The 13,532-nt window shown below is 47.9% G+C and overlaps 6 non-coding genes across 6 annotated transcripts; 3 read left to right on the forward strand and 3 right to left on the reverse strand.

Moving 5' to 3' along the window:
• Window positions 1–2,719: 2,719 nt before the first annotated feature.
• trnam-cau (transfer RNA methionine (anticodon CAU)) lies at window positions 2,720–2,793 on the reverse strand. The gene has a single exon. It is a non-coding gene; the product is annotated as a tRNA-Met (tRNA).
• Window positions 2,794–2,889: 96 nt separating this feature from the next.
• Window positions 2,890–2,972, forward strand: trnal-cag (transfer RNA leucine (anticodon CAG)). The gene has a single exon. It is a non-coding gene; the product is annotated as a tRNA-Leu (tRNA).
• A 1,538-nt stretch (window positions 2,973–4,510) lies between these two features.
• On the forward strand, window positions 4,511–4,592 carry trnal-cag (transfer RNA leucine (anticodon CAG)). Its single transcript has one exon. It is a non-coding gene; the product is annotated as a tRNA-Leu (tRNA).
• A 1,925-nt stretch (window positions 4,593–6,517) lies between these two features.
• On the forward strand, window positions 6,518–6,600 carry trnal-cag (transfer RNA leucine (anticodon CAG)). The gene has a single exon. It is a non-coding gene; the product is annotated as a tRNA-Leu (tRNA).
• A 1,202-nt stretch (window positions 6,601–7,802) lies between these two features.
• On the reverse strand, window positions 7,803–7,876 carry trnam-cau (transfer RNA methionine (anticodon CAU)). Its single transcript has one exon. It is a non-coding gene; the product is annotated as a tRNA-Met (tRNA).
• A 2,121-nt stretch (window positions 7,877–9,997) lies between these two features.
• On the reverse strand, window positions 9,998–10,071 carry trnam-cau (transfer RNA methionine (anticodon CAU)). Its single transcript has one exon. It is a non-coding gene; the product is annotated as a tRNA-Met (tRNA).
• Between the last annotated feature and the right edge of the window lie 3,461 nt (window positions 10,072–13,532).

The following is a 13,532-nucleotide window of genomic DNA, read 5'->3' on the forward strand; positions in this document are numbered from 1 at the left end:
ACATTAATGTTACCTTTGGAGTTTGAAAACCACAGATGCATTTCAGCACACCTCAAAGCAAGGTTGTTTGGCCACGAAACAGCATCTGACATTTCTCTGTCTGTAAGCATTATAACAAATATAATGCACAATACAAGTGAGTCCCTTAAGAGAGCATAAAATACTTCATTAAATTCATATATTTATTCATTCATTGATTAATTTCTAGGACACAAGTCACATTTATCGTATATATAATGTTACAACTGGTATCTCTGTTTAGAGGAGAAAGACACAAGAGAGGAACATTTCTCAAAATACCTGCAACATTACATAAATGTCTATAAACAATTATGACACACTCTGGTTTACACTGTTGTTAGCCATAACATAACACAGCCATCACATTACATCGTTCAAATGAATGGGACCAGGTAAATGTTTGTTCTGAAGCCTGATGTGTTGTTCTCTTATGCAAATACATTAAACAAAGATACTAATAATGTTCGATTATGATTATTATTATTTTTTATTTCTCTATCATGCAAAGGTAACAAACACTCACCCTTTGATAAATCTCGTACCACTTTTTATGTCGAACTACGCGACAATGACCCTGGTCATAGGTCACGAACTTCAGTAATGAACCTTTTTTACCTCTGACACGCCCCCTGAGGATGATGTCATTCTTTCGTACAACTTCGGCACGGTTCGGCAACTTGATTGACACCTGAGTAGAAGAGCTGACCCCTCCACCTAGCGGTGATACGCGGAAACGTGCCGTCGACATCCCCCTGCTCTCTGATTGGCCAAATGTCACGAATGTCAAGAGAATGTTATGAATTGCGCTTTTTGATTGGCTGGAAATGTTAAGGCGCTTCGATGCGATTGGCTGCGCAGTTCGACATTGCTCAACATTTCTGAAATATTGTCAGACTATCCTTCGTCAGCTAGCGCTCAGGTTGCAGTCTCCCCTGGAGGCGTGGGTTTGAATCCCACTTCTGACAGATCTATCCTTTGGCTGCAGACAGAGACTTCAGTCTTCTGCTACGTTGAGCCAGCAGGGCGTTAACTTTGACAAAACACAGCATTAGGCAAATGCTAGTATTCATTGGGCAGGCGTTGAAGACAAGGATGAGTTTTTAGACACTTTTTGAAAATGGTTAAAGCCTCCGCTGCTCGAATTGAGATAGGCAAGCCGATCCACCAGCTGGGAACAGTCCAGGAAAAGGTCCTTGAGAGTGATTTTGTGCCTCTTTGGGATGGCACCACGAGGCGTCGTTCACTTGCAGAACGCAAGCATAGGTTTGAACCAGCGACTTTAGGTATATTGCTGCAGAGCCAGTGGTTATCTTGTAGGCAAACATCAGTATCTTGAATCTGATGCGAACAGCTATTGGTAGCCAGTGCAACTAGACGTGGGCTTTCTTTGGCTCGTTGAAGACCACTCTCGCTGCTGCATCCTGGATCAGTTACAGAGGCTTGATAGGGGCCATGTGTTACATGAATATGAAAGGGATGCTATTACTGCCTTCATTCAGTGTTAGCCAGCATGAATGGAGAATTTTCACTAAATTGTATATAAAAGGATGTCACGGGTCTACACGCAATGTCGCTGGATGAGATTCAGGGAATTTACCTGGAACCTCACAGTTTTCCACAAAACATCATTTCACCTGCCCTGAAGAGGAGCTGTGGCATTTTGCCCCCAGGAGACACAGGGAAACCCACACGGAAGGGGACAGAGAACCTCACTCTTTCTTTCTTAGCCACGGGTGTCAAACTCAGTCCCTAGAACGACGAGGCGTTGTTCACTTGCAGAAAGCAAGCATAGGTCTGAACCAGCGACTTTAGGTATATTGCTGCAGAGCCAGTGGTTATCTTGTAGGCAAACATCAGTATCTTGAATCTGATGCGAACAGCTATTGGTAGCCAGTGCAAAATTATGAAGAGAGTTGTGACGTGGGGTTTCTTTGGCTCGTTAAAGACCACTCTCGCTGCTGCATCCTGGATCAGTTGCAGAGGCTTGATAGTACGTGCCGAAAGACCCGCCAAGGGAGCATAACAGTAGCCCAGTCTGGAGAAAACAAAGAGCTTGGACAAGGAGTTGTGTGGCCTGCTCTGATCGGAAGGGTCTAATCTTCCGAACGTTGTATAAGGCAAATCTGCAGGACCGGGCCAGTGCAGCAATATGGCCTTTGAAACTTCACAAAACCTCAGGAGGATGTGGCCATGTGTTACATGAATATGAGAGGGATGCTATTACTGCCTTCATTCAGTGTTAGCCAGCATGAATACAGAATTTTCACTTCATTGTATATAAAAGGATGGCACGGGTCTACACGCAATGTCGCTGGATGAGATTCAGGGAATTTACCTGGAACCTCACAGTTTTCCACAAAACATCATTTCACCTGCCCTGAAGAGGAGCTGTGGCCTTTTGCCCCCAGGAGACACGGGGAAACCCACACGGAAGGGGACAGAGAACCTCACTCTTTCTTTCTAAGCCACGGGTGTCAAACTCTAACCCTGGGAGGCCGGAGACCTGCAGAGTTTAGATTCAAGCCTGATTGAACACACCTGATCCCACTAATCATGGCCTTCAGGCTCATTTAAAAACTACATGCCTTGTGTGTTTGAGAAGGGTTGGAACAACACTCTACAGGGCTCGGGCCCTAAAGGAATTTAGTTTGATACCCCTGGTCTAAGCGCTCTCAGTGATCAGAAAAAAGCACCACTCTGCCCCGTGTGATGCTCGAACTCACGACCTTCAGATTATGAATCTGACGCGCTGCCTAACTGCGCCAACAAGGCTTGTGGGCTAAAGGGCGCCCAAACAGAGAATAAGTAGCTTCTAGATCCTTGCATTCAGGTGTGTCTCCAACAGGCCATCCCTAGCCGAGCAAGAGTGTCAGGATGGCCGAGCTGTCTAAGGCGCTGCGTTCAGGTCGCAGTCTCCCCTGGAGGCGTGGGTTCGAATCCCACTTCTGACAGGTCTATCCTTTGGCTGCAGACAGAGACTTCAGTCTTCTGCTACGTTGAGCCTGCAGGGCGTTAACTTTGACAAAACACAGCATTTGGCAAATGCTAGTATTCATTGGGCAGGCGTTGAAGACAACGATGAGTTTTAGACACTTTTTGAAATTGTTTAAAGCCTCCGCTGCTCGAATTGAGATAGGCAAGCCGATCCACCAGCTGGGAACAGTCCAGGAAAAGGTCCTTGAGAGTGATTTTGTGCCTCTTTGGGATGGCACCATGAGGCGTCGTTCACTTGCAGAACGCAAGCAGGGGCGTCGGACTGGGGGTAAAACCAGTACTGATTACCAGGGCCCCAAAGGAGGAGAGGGCCCTTGAAAAGTCTGTAATATATATATTTTCAAGGTGGGGGGGCCCATTAGGACTGCCTATGCATAGGGCCCAGGATCTTGTGCAGCGCCCCTGAACGCAAGCATAGGTCTGAACCAGCGACTTTAGGTATATTGCTGCGGAGCCAGTGGTTATCTTGTAGGCAAACATCAGTATCTTGAATCTGATGCGAACAGCTATTGGTAGCCAGTGCAAAATTATGAAGAGAGGTGTGACATGGGCTTTCTTTGGCTTGTTGAAGACCACTCTCGCTGCTGCATCCTGGATCAGTTGCAGAGGCTTGATAGTACGTGCCGGAAGACCCGCCAAGGGAGCATAAAAGTAGCCCAGTCTGGAGAAAACAAAGAGCTTGGACAAGGAGTTGTGTGGCCTGCTATGATCGGAAGGGTCTAATCTTCCGAACGTTGTATAAGGCAAATCTGCAGGACCGGGCCAGTGCAGCAATATGGCCTTTGAAACTTCACAAAACCTCAGGAGGATGTGGCCATGTGTTACATGAACATGAAAGGGATGCTATTACTGCCTTCATTCAGGTGTTAGCCAGCATAAATGCAGAATTTTCACTTCATTGTATATAAAAGGATGGCACGGGTCTACACGCAATGTTGCTGGATGAGATTCAGGGAATTTACCTGGAACCTCACAGTTTTCCACAAAACATCATTTCACCTGCCCTGAAGAGGAGCTGTGGCCTTTTGCCCCCAGGAGACACAGGGAAACCCACACGGAAGGGGACAGAGAACCTCACTCTTTCTTTCTAAGCCACGGGTGTCAAACTCAGTCCCTGGAAGGCCGGAGAGCTGCAGAGTTTAGATTGAAGCCTGATTGAACACACCTGATCCCACTAATCATGGCCTTCAGGCTCATTTGAAAACTACATGCCTTGTGTGTTTGAGAAGGGTTGGAACAACACTCTACAGGTCTCGGGCCCTAAAGGAATTTAGTTTGATACCCCTGGTCTAAGCACTCTCAGTGATCAGAAAAAAGCACCACTCTGCCCCGTGTGAGGCTTGAACTCACAACCTTCAGATTATGAATCTGACGCACTGCCTAACTGCACCAATGAGGCTTGCGGGCTAAAGGGTGCCCAAACAGAGAATAAGTAGCTTCTAGATCCTTGCATTCAGGTGTGTCTCCAACAGGCCATCCCTAACCAAGCAAGAGTGTCAGGATGGCCGAGCTTCTAAGGCGCTGCGTTCAGGTCGCAGTCTCCCCTGGAGGCGTGGGTTCGAATCCCACTTCTGACAGGTCTATCCTTTGGCTGCAGACAGAGACTTCAGTCTTCTGCTACGTTGAGCCAGCAGGGCGTTAACTTTGACAAAACACAGCATTTGGCAAATGCTAGTATTCATTGGGCAGGCGTTGAAGACAAGGATGAGTTTTTAGACACTTTTTGAAAATGGTTAAAGCCTCCGCTGCTCGAATTGAGATAGGCAAGCCGATCCACCAGCTGGGAACAGTCCAGGAAAAGGTCCTTGAGAGTGATTTTGTGCCTCTTTGGGATGGCACCATGAGGCGTCGTTCACTTGCAGAACGCAAGCATAGGTCTGAACCAGCGACTTTAGGTATATTGCTGCAGAGCCAGTGGTTATCTTGTAATCAAACATCAGTATCATGAATCTGATGCGAACAGCTATTGGTAGCCAGTGCAAAATTATGAAGAGAGGTGTGACGTGGGCTTTCTTTGGCTCGTTGAAGACCACTCTTGCTGCTGCATACTCAGAATTTGTGCTCTGCATTTAACCCATCCGAAGTGCACACTTTCACTTATTATTTATCACTTCACTTCACTTTTTTTTCAGTGTTAGCCAGCATGAATGGAGAATTTTCACTTCATTGTATATAAAAGGATGGCACGGGTCTACACGCAATGTCGCTGTTTGAGATTCAGGGAATTTACCTGGAACCTCACAGTTTTCCACAAAACACCATTTCACCTGCCCTGAAGAGGAGCTGTGGCATTTTGCCCCCAGGAGACACAGGGAAACCCACACGGAAGGGGACAGAGAACCTCACTCTTTCTTTCTTAGCCACGGGTGTCAAACTCAGTCCCTAGAACGACGAGGCGTTGTTCACTTGCAGAACGCAAGCATAGGTTTGAACCAGCGACTTTAGGTATATTGCTGCAGAGCCAGTGGTTATCTTGTAGGCAAACATCAGTATCTTGAATCTGATGCGAAAAAGCTATTGGTATCCAGTGCAAAATTATGAAGTGAGGTGTGACGTGGGCTTTCTTTGGCTCATTGAAGACCACTCTCGCTGCTGCATCCTGGATCAGTTGCAGAGGCTTGATAGTACGTGCCGGAAGACCCGCCAAGGGAGCATCACAGTAGCCCAGTCTGGAGAAAACAAAGAGCTTGGACAAGGAGTTGTGTGGCCTGCTCTGATCGGAAGGGTCTAATCTTCCGAACGTTGTATAAGGAAAAATTGCAGGACCGGGCCAGTGCAGCAATATGGCCTTTGAAACTTCACAAAACCTCAGGAGGATGTGGCCATGTGTTACATGAATATGAGAGGGATGCTATTACTGCCTTCATTCAGTGTTAGCCAGCATGAATACAGAATTTCCACTTCATTGTATATAAAAGGATGGCACGGGTCTACACGCAATGTCGCTGGATGAGATTCAAGGAATTTACCTGGAACCTCACAGTTTTCCACAAAACATCATTTCACCTGCCCTGAAGAGGAGCTGTGGCCTTTTGCCCCCAGGAGACACGGGGAAACCCACACGGAAGGGGACAGAGAACCTCACTCTTTCTTTCTAAGCCACGGGTGTCAAACTCTAACCCTGGAAGGCCGGAGACCTGCAGAGTTTAGATTCAAGCCTGATTGAACACACCTGATCCCACTAATCATGGCCTTCAGGCTCATTTGAAAACTACATGCCTTGTGTGTTTGAGAAGGGTTGGAACAACACTCTACAGGGCTCGGGCCCTAAAGGAATTTAGTTTGATAACCCTGGTCTAAGCGCTCTCAGTGATTAGAAAAAAGCACCACTCTGCCACGTGTGAGGCTCGAACTCACAACCTTCAGATTATGAGACTGACGCACTTCCTAACTGCGCCGACGAGGCTTGTGGGCTAAAGGGCGCCCAAACAGAGAAAAAGTAGCTTCTAGGTCCTTGCATTCAGGTGTGGGTCCAACAGGCCATCCCTAGCCAAGCAATGGTGTCAGGATGGCCGAGCGGTCTAAGGCGCTGCGTTCAGGTCGCAGTCTCCCCTGGAGGTGTGGGTTTGAATCCCACTTCTGACAGATCTATCCTTTGGCTGCAGACAGAGACTGCAGAAGACTGGGATTCAGTCTTCTGCTACGTTGAGCCAGCAGGGCGTTAATTTTGGCAAATGCTAGTATTCATTGGGCAGGCGTTGAAGACAATGATGAGTTTTTAGACACTTTTTGAAAATGGTTAAAGCCTCCGCTGCTCGAATTGAGATAGGCAAGCCGATCCACCAGCTGGGAACAGTCCAGGAAAAGGTCCTTGAGAGTGATTTTGTGCCTCTTTGGGATGGCACCACGAGGCGTCATTCACTTGCAGAACGCAAGCATAGGTCTGAACCAGCGACTTTAGTTATATTGCTGCAGAGCCAGTGGTTATCTTGTAGGCAAACATCAGTATCTTGAATCTGATGCGAACAGCTATTGGTAGCCAGTGCAAAATTATGAAGAGAGGTGTGACGTGGGCTTTCTTTGGCTCGTTGAAGACCACTCTCGCTGCTGCATCCTGGATCAGTTACAGAGGCTTGATAGTATGTGCCGGAAGACCCGCCAAGGGAGCATAACAGTAGCCCATTCTGGAGAAACCAAAGAGCTTGGACAAGGAGTTGTATGGCCTGCTCTGATCGGAAGGGTCTAATCTTCCGAACGTTGTATAAGGCAAATCTGCAGGACCGGGCCAGTGCAGCAATATGGCCTTTGAAACTTCACAAAACCTCAGGAGGATGTGGCCATGTGTTACATGAACATGAAAGGGATGCTATTACTGCCTTCATTCAGTGTTAGCCAGCATGACTGCAGAATTTTCACTTCATTGTATATAAAAGGATGGCACGGGTCTACACGCAATGTCGCTGGATGAGATTCAGGGAATTTACCTGGAACCTCACAGTTTTCCACAAAACATAATTTCACCTGCCCTGAAGAGGAGCTGTGGCCTTTTGCCCCCAGGAAACACAGGGAAACCCACACAGAAGGGGACAGAGAACCTCACTCTTTCTTTCTAAGCCACGGGTGTCAAACTCAGTCCCTGGAAGGCCGGAGACCTGCAGAGTTAAGATTCAAGCCTGATTGAACACACCTGATCCAACTAATCATGGCCTTCAGGCTCATTTGAAAACTACATGCCTTGTGTGTTTGAGAAGGGTTGGAACAACACTCTACAGGGCTCGGGCACTAAAGGAATTTAGTTTGATACCCCTGGTCAAAGCGCTCTCAGTGATCAGAAAAAAGCACCACTCTGCCCCATGTGAGGCTTGAACTCACGACCTTCAGATTATGAATCTGACGCGCTGCCTAACTGCGCCAAAGAGGCTTGTGGGCTAAAGGGTGCCCAAACAGAGAATAAGTAGCTTTTAGATCCTTGCATTCAGGTGTGTCTCCAACAGGCCATCACTAGCCAAGAAAGGGTGTCAGGACGGCCGAGCTGTCTAAGGTGCTGCGTTTAGGTTGCAGTCTCCCCTGGAGGTGTGGGTTTGAATCCCACTTCTGACAGGTCTATCCTTTGGCTGCAGACAGAGACTTCAGTCTTCTGCTACGTTGAGCCAGCAGGGCGTTAACTTTGACAAAACACAGCATTTGGCAAATGCTAGTATTCATTGGGCAGGCGTTGAAGACAAGGATGAGTTTTTAGACACTTTTTGAAAATGGTTAAAGCCTCCGCTGCTCGAATTTAGATAGGCAAGCCGATCCACCAGCTGGGAACAGTCCAGGAAAAGGTCCTTGAGAGTGATTTTGTGCCTCTTTGGGATGGCACCACGAGGCGTCGTTCACTTGCAGAACGCAAGCATAGGTCTGAACCAGCGACTTTAGGTATATTGCTGCAGAGCCAGTGGTTATCTTGTAGGCAAACATCAGTATCTTGAATCTGATGCGAACAGCTATTGGTAGCCAGTGCAAAATTATGAAGAGAGGTGTGACGTGGGCTTTCTTTGGCTCGTTGAAGACCACTCTCGCTGCTGCATCCTGGATCAGTTACAGAGGCTTGATAGTATGTGCCGGAAGACCCGCCAAGGGAGCATAACAGTAGCCCAGTCTGGAGAAAACAAAGAGCTTGGACAAGGAGTGGTATGGCCTGCTCTGATCGGAAGGGTCTAATCTTCCGAACGTTGTATAAGGCAAATCTGCAGGACCAGGCCAGTGCAGCAATATGGCCTTTGAAACTTCACAAAACCTCAGGAGGATGTGGCCATGTGTTACATGAATATGAATGGGATGCTATTACTGCCTTTATTCAGTGTAAGCCAGCATGAATGCAGAATTTTCACTTCATTGTATATAAAAGGATGGCATGGGTCTACACGCAATGTCGCTGGATGAGATTCAGGGAATTTACCTGGAACCTCACTGTTTTCCACAAAACATCATTTCACCTGCCCTGAAGAGGAGCTGTGGCATTTTGCCCCCAGGAGACACAGGGAAACCCACACGGAAGGGGACAGAGAACCTCACTCTTTCTTTCTTAAACACGGGTGTCAAACCCAGTCCCTAGAACGACGAGGCGTCATTCAGTTGCAGAACGCAAGCATAGGTCTGAACCAGCGACTTTAGGTATATTGCTGCAGAGCCAGTGGTTATCTTGTAGCCAAACATCAGTATCTTGAATCTGATGCGAACAGCTATTGGTAGCCAGTGCAAAATTATGAAGAGAGGTGTGACGTGGGCTTTCTTTGGCTCGTTGAAGACCACTCTCGCTGCTGCATCCTGGATCAGTTGCAGAGACTTGATAGTACGTGCCGGAAGACCCGCCAAGGGAGCATAACAGTAGCCCAGTCTGGAGAAAACAAAGAGTTTGGACAAGGAGTTGTATGGTCTGCTCTGATCGGAAGGGTCTAATCTTCCGATCGTTGTATAAGGCAAATCTGCAGGACCGGGCCAGTGCAGCAATATGGCCTTTGAAACTTCACAAAACCTCAGGAGGATGTGGCCATGTGTTACATGAACATGAAAGGGATGCTATTACTGCCTTCATTCAGGTGTTAGCCAGCATGAATGCAGAATTTCCACTTCATTGTATATAAAAGGATGGCACGGGTTGACACGCAATGTCGCTGGATGAGATTCAGGGAATTTACCTGGAACCTCACAGTTTTCCACAAAACATCATTTCACCTGCCCTGAAGAGGAGCTGTGGCCTTTTGCCCCCAGGAGACACGGGGAAACCCACACGGAAGGGGACAGAGAACCTCACTCTTTCTTTCTAAGCCACGGGTGTCAAACTCTAACCCTGGAAGGCCGGAGACCTGCAGAGTTTAGATTCAAGCCTGATTGAACACACCTGATCCCACTAATCATGGCCTTCGGGCTCATTTGAAAACTACATGCCTTCTGTGTTTGAGAAGGGTTGGAACAACACTCTACAGGGCTCGGGCCGTAAAGGAATTTAGTTTGATACCCCTGGTGTAAGCGCGCTCAGTGATCAAAAAAAGCACCACTCTGCCCCGTGTGAGGCTCGAACTCACAACCTTCAGATTATGAGACTGACGCGCTGCCTAACTGCGCCAACGAGGCTTGTCGGCTAAAAGGTGCCCAAACAGAGAATAAGTAGCTTCTAGGTCCTTGCATTCAGGTGTGGCTCCCACAGGCCATCCCTAGCCAAGCAACAGTGTCAGGATGGCCGAGCAGTCTAAAGCGCTGCGTTCAGGTCGCAGTCTACCCTGGAGGCGTGGGTTCGAATCCCACTTCTGACAGATCTATCCTTTGGCTGCAGACAGAGACTTCAGTCTTCTGCTACGTTGAGCCAGCAGGGCGTTAACTTTGACAAAACACAGCATTTGGCAAATGCTAGTATTCATTGGGCAGGCGTTGATGACAAGGATGAATTTTTAGACACTTTTTGAAAATGGTTAAAGCCTCCGCTGCTCGAATTGAGATAGGCAAGCCGATCCACCAGCTGGGAACAGTCCAGGAAAAGGTCCTTGAGAGTGATTTTGTGCCTCTTTGGGATGGCACCACGAGGCGTCGTTCACTTGCAGAACACAAGCATAGGTCTGAACCAGCGACTTTAGGTATATTACTGCAGAGCCAGTGGTTATCTTGTTGGCAAACATCAGCATCTTGAATCTGATGCGAACAGCTATTGGTAGCCAGTGCAAAATTATGAAGAGAGGTGTGACGTGGGCTTTCTTTGGCTCGTCGAAGACCACTCTCGCTGCTGCATCCTGGATCAGTTGCAGAGGCTTGATAGTACTTGCCGGAAGACCCGCCAATGGAGCATAACAGTAGCCCAGTCTGGAGAAAACAAAGAGCTTGGACAAGGAGTTGTGTGGCCTGCTCTGATCGGAAGGGTCTAATCTTCCAAACGTTGTATGAGGCAAATCTGCAGGACCGGGCCAGTGCAGCAATATGGCCTTTGAAACTTCACAAAACCTCAGGAGGATGTGGCCATGTGTTACATGAATATGAGAGGGATGCTATTACTGCCTTTATTCAGTGTTAGCCAGCATGAATGCAGAATTTTCACTTCATTGTATATAAAAGGATGGCACGGGTCTACACGCAATGTCGCTGGATGAGATTCAGGGAATTTACCTGGAATCTCACAGTTTTCCACAAAACATCATTTCACATGCCCTGAAGAGGAGCTGTGGCCTTTTGCCCCCAGGAGACACAGGGAAACCCACACGGAAGGGGACAGAGAACCTCACTCTTTCTTTCTTAGCCATGGGTGTCAAACTCATTCCCTGGAACGACGAGGCATCGTTCACTTGCAGAACGCAAGCATAGGTCTGAACCAGCAACTTTAGGTATATTGCTGCAGAGCCAGTGGTTATCTTGTAGGCAAACATCAGTATCTTGAATCTGATGTGAACAGCTATTGGTAGCCAGTGCAAAATTATGAAGAGAGGTGTGACGTGGGCTTTCTTTGGCTCGTCGAAGACCACTCTCGCTGCTGCATCCTGGATCAGTTGCAGAGGCTTGATAGTACTTGCCGGAAGACCCGCCAATGGAGCATAACAGTAGCCCAGTCTGGAGTAAACAAAGAGCTTGGACAAGGAGTTGTGTGGCCTGCTCTGATCGGAAGGGTCTAATCTTCCAAACGTTGTATAAGGCAAATCTGCAGGACCGGGCCAGTGCAGCAATATGGCCTTTGAAACTTCACAAAACCTCAGGAGGATGTGGCCATGTGTTACATGAATATGAGAGGGATGCTATTACTGCCTTTATTCAGTGTTAGCCAGCATGAATGCAGAATTTTCACTTCATTGTATATAAAAGGATGGCACGGGTCTACACGCAATGTCGCTGGATGAGATTCAGGGAATTTACCTGGAATCTCACAGTTTTCCACAAAACATCATTTCACATGCCCTGAAGAGGAGCTGTGGCCTTTTGCCCCCAGGAGACACAGGGAAACCCACACGGAAGGGGACAGAGAACCTCACTCTTTCTTTCTTAGCCATGGGTGTCAAACTCATTCCCTGGAACGACGAGGCATCGTTCACTTGCAGAACGCAAGCATAGGTCTGAACCAGCAACTTTAGGTATATTGCTGCAGAGCCAGTGGTTATCTTGTAGGCAAACATCAGTATCTTGAATCTGATGTGAACAGCTATTGGTAGCCAGTGCAAAATTATGAAGAGAGGTGTGACGTGGGCTTTCTTTGGCTCGTCGAAGACCACTCTCGCTGCTGCATCCTGGATCAGTTGCAGAGGCTTGATAGTACTTGCCGGAAGACCCGCCAATGGAGCATAACAGTAGCCCAGTCTGGAGTAAACAAAGAGCTTGGACAAGGAGTTGTGTGGCCTGCTCTGATCGGAAGGGTCATATCTTCCAAACGTTGTATAAGGCAAATCTGCAGGACCGGGCCAGTGCAGCAATATGGCCTTTGAAACTTCACAAAACCTCAGGAGGATGTGGCCATGTGTTACATGAATATGAGAGGGATGCTATTACTGCCTTTATTCAGTGTTAGCCAGCATGAATGCAGAATTTTCACTTCATTGTATATAAAAGGATGGCACGGGTCTACACGCAATGTCGCTGGATGAGATTCAGGGAATTTACCTGGAATCTCACAGTTTTCCACAAAACATCATTTCACATGCCCTGAAGAGGAGCTGTGGCCTTTTGCCCCCAGGAGACACAGGGAAACCCACACGGAAGGGGACAGAGAACCTCACTCTTTCTTTCTAAGCCACGGGTGTCAAATCAGAAAAAAGCACCACTCTGCCCCATGTGAGGCTCGAACTTACGACCTTCTGATTATGAATCTGACGCGCTGCCTACCTGCGCCAGCGAGGCTTGTGGGCTAAAGGGTGCCCAAACAGAGAATAAGTAGCTTCTAGATCCTTGCATTCAAGTGTCTCCAACAGGCCATCCCTAGCCAACAAGGTTGTCAGGATGGCCGAGCGGTCTAATGCGTTGCGTTTAGGTCGCAGTCTCCCCTTGAGGCGGGGGTTCGAATCCCACTTCTGACAGATCTATCCTTTGGCTGCAGACAGAGACTTCAGTCTTCTGCTACGTTGAGCCAGCAGGGCGTTAACTTTGACAAAACACAGCATTTGGCAAATGCTAGTATTCATTGGGCAGGCGTTGAAGACAAGGATGAGTTTTTAGACACTTTTTGAAAATGGTGAAAGCCTCCGCTGCTCGAATTTAGATAGGCAAGCCGATCCACCAGCTGGGAACAGTCCAGGAAAAGGTCCTTGAGAGTGATTTTGTGCCTCTTTGGGATGGCACCATGAGGCGTCGTTCACTTGCAGAACGCAAGCATAGGTCTGAACCAGCGACTTTAGGTATATTGCTGCAGAGCCAGTGGTTATCTTGTAGGCAAACATCGGTATCTTGAATCTGATGCGAACAGCTATTGGTAGCCAGTGCAAAATTATGAAGAGAGGTGTGACGTGGGCTTTCTTTGGCTCGTTGAAGAACACTCTCGCTGCTGCATCCTGGATCAGTTGCAGAGGCTTGATAGTACGTGCCGGAAGACCCGCCAAGGGAGCATAACAGTAGCCCAGTCTGGAGAAAAC

This window comes from Carassius carassius, chromosome 22 (assembly GCF_963082965.1).
Source record: "Carassius carassius chromosome 22, fCarCar2.1, whole genome shotgun sequence".
NCBI classification, from domain to species: domain Eukaryota; kingdom Metazoa; phylum Chordata; class Actinopteri; order Cypriniformes; family Cyprinidae; genus Carassius; species Carassius carassius.